Source organism: Myotis davidii, unplaced genomic scaffold, assembly GCF_000327345.1.
Source record: "Myotis davidii unplaced genomic scaffold, ASM32734v1 scaffold655, whole genome shotgun sequence".
Classification (NCBI taxonomy): domain Eukaryota; kingdom Metazoa; phylum Chordata; class Mammalia; order Chiroptera; family Vespertilionidae; genus Myotis; species Myotis davidii.
In genome coordinates, this window is record NW_006287547.1 from 1,820,396 (window position 1) to 1,822,972 (window position 2,577).

The window sequence follows — 2,577 nt, forward strand, 5'->3', positions numbered from 1 at the left end:
AATTTAATTTGTCCTATATGTTTGCCTTGCCCTATCCCACTAGCTCTAAGTTCCAGGAGGGCAGGATAAAGAAGCATAATGTGGTGGAGAAGAGCATACATGTTAGAAGACATGAGTCTAATCCTGAAGTTATTCTTTACTACTTAGAGTCCCAGCTCTAATACTTTCTAAGTGTGTGATCTCAGGAAAGTAACTTAACTTCTTTGAGCCTCAGCTTCTCTTACATAGACAGGGGATTCATCTGCTCAACATTCATTCCTTCAATAAACATTTATTGAGCACTTTCTAGGTGACCAACAGTGTCACTGCTAGGTACTAGGAATACATTGGAGAGTAGGACAGATAGGGTCCCTGACTCGTGGAGCTTAGACTTTAATAGTGGACACAAATATTAAATAGGTAACGACACAAGTAACCAATTCCATTGCAATAAGCTGTGATAAATTTAACCAGCAGGAGCCTGGGAGTGTCAGGGAAGACCTCCTGGGATAGGAGATATTGAGTCCTGAGAGATGAGGCTGGACTACCTGGGAAAGAAGGACCTGAGATGAGAAGAAGCTGGACTCTTGAAGAAGTACAGGGATACCCATGTGGCTATTGCTGAGTGCACAGGTGATGAAAGGGTTAAATGAGACAACAAAGTGCTTAGCACAGTGCTCAGCACAAAGAAACATAGTAATCATGGACATAACACACCTTCTGATTTGTTGTAGACAATGTGCGAAGAAGTGCTGTGTAAACCAAAGGTTCTCAAATTAGCATTCACCAGAATCACCTGGAGGGTTTTTTGAATCACAGATTGCTGGGTCCCACTTCCAGAGTTTCTGATTCAGTAGATCTGGCTTGAGGTAGATAATCTGCAATTCTATGCTAACAAATTGCCAGGTTACGCTCATGCTGCTGGAATATGTGGGTGGGGGGAATGGTGAGGGGAAAGGAAGGAACAGACAGGGGGTGGGAGATTTGGAATTTGAGAACTAGTGTAACTGTCAGGTCCCAAATGCCTGTGGATCAAAGTCGAATCTCCCACAATGCTCAGCTCTTGACCCTGTACAGAACAACTCCATAATGATTTGATAATACACATTCTTTATACTTTTAGGGTGAGAAAGGGCCTTTGAAAATCCACACCCTTTTATTTGCACAAGAGATGACCTCAAGGACCAGAGAAAGTGACAATTTCACCTGAGAATTGGGAGCAGCCTGAACCCAAGGTTTCTCCTCTCCAGAGCATACTAGTAGTACTTTTGGTGCACTTTGCCCAAAGGCAGGCAGATGCAAGGCAGCCCCTGAGAGTGGCTTACCCTGCATTCTCCCTGCCTGGGCTAGATGAGCAAGATGGGCTGGCCCTCCACGACATGTATCTTGCACATGCAAAATTTTCTTACTGAATACATTGATTTTTGGAATAAACGTATTTTTGAGTCATGAGATAAATTCAACGAAATATAATCTTTTCAAAGAGAATATACCCCACGGCAATCGTCTATCATGCTTTAAGTGGAAATAAGGACATTCGCTCCCCCTGTCTTTTCTGTTTTTCCTTATGTGTGTAGGCCACTTTCTTGTGGAAATAAAATTGATAATAAAAACAGAAATGAAAATGACAGCTTATTTACTCAGTGCATGTCTGGGTCAGGGAGTGCTTTCACCCCATCACCCGATGAAGAGGTGGGTCCTAAGGCTCTCCATTTCATAGATGAGGCGTCCAAGGAATCTGATGCAGGTCCTAGAGCCAGGATTTGAATCCTCCAACTAGGGTTTAAATCAAGGCTGGCTCCAGAGCGTGGCCTCTTAATTACATTAATGTGATGATTAAATTGTTTTTAAAAAAATTAGTGTTGAAATGTAATAGTAGAGTGAGATCAGAAACACCCTGAGGAGTCAAGAAGATGCATTTAAATAACTGTCTACAGATGAACAATCTCTCATTTTGACAAGAAAACCCAACAATGCCTTTCCTACTGCTTTCATATTTCAAGGGTTAGATTGGAAATATCCCAAAATAGATTTTTTTTTTTTTTAAAAAAGCTGAGTCATTAGGGTCCTTCAGGAGGAAGGAAGCCTCTTTAGGATAAATCTTAGCTTCTGTGTTAGGAGGGGCATGTCCCTCAGATAGGGGTGAGGCTGGGGGTCTTGTTGCTTTATTTATACACAACCCATAGACTTTACTAGATTTGGTTCTGCCGGTTGGCTTAGCACCAGGACACGCGGCTAGGAAGGCTCGAATAGACTCTTCAGGTTAGTTATTTTGGGACATCCTCTCCCTGTTGCTTAGGATGAAGTGGTCCTAATATAAATACCCAGCTCTTCCTACCCGCAGGTTTTCGAAAAGGATGCCCAGCCATGCTTCCTTGTCCACACTCTCCCGCTCACCAATAACTGTAAAGTGCAGAAAGCTGGCCAGGGCCTGCCGAAAGCGCAGCGCCTCGGAGGCCGGCAGGCTTTCCTCCCTCCCTGTCGGGGGAGCGATCGCGGCATCTCTGCCCGCGGAAAACTGGGTCCAAGCCGGCTCCACGGGGGGGAGGGGAGCCGTGCTCCCAGCAGCTGGGCAGAGCGGGTGGCCCCGGGCGGCCA

The 2,577-nt window shown here is 44.8% G+C and overlaps 1 protein-coding gene across 3 annotated transcripts in view; it reads left to right on the forward strand.

Annotated features, from left to right (window-relative positions):
• The first annotated feature begins 2,166 nt into the window (after positions 1-2,166).
• ZNF365 (zinc finger protein 365) overlaps positions 2,167-2,577 on the forward strand; it is a 25,737-nt gene continuing 25,326 nt past the window's right edge. For all 3 annotated transcript variants that reach the window (XM_006759377.2, XM_006759378.2, XM_006759379.2), the window contains exon 1: positions 2,167-2,241. The gene's annotated coding sequence lies outside the window, so the exon portion shown is untranslated. The remainder of the gene's footprint in view (positions 2,242-2,577) is intronic.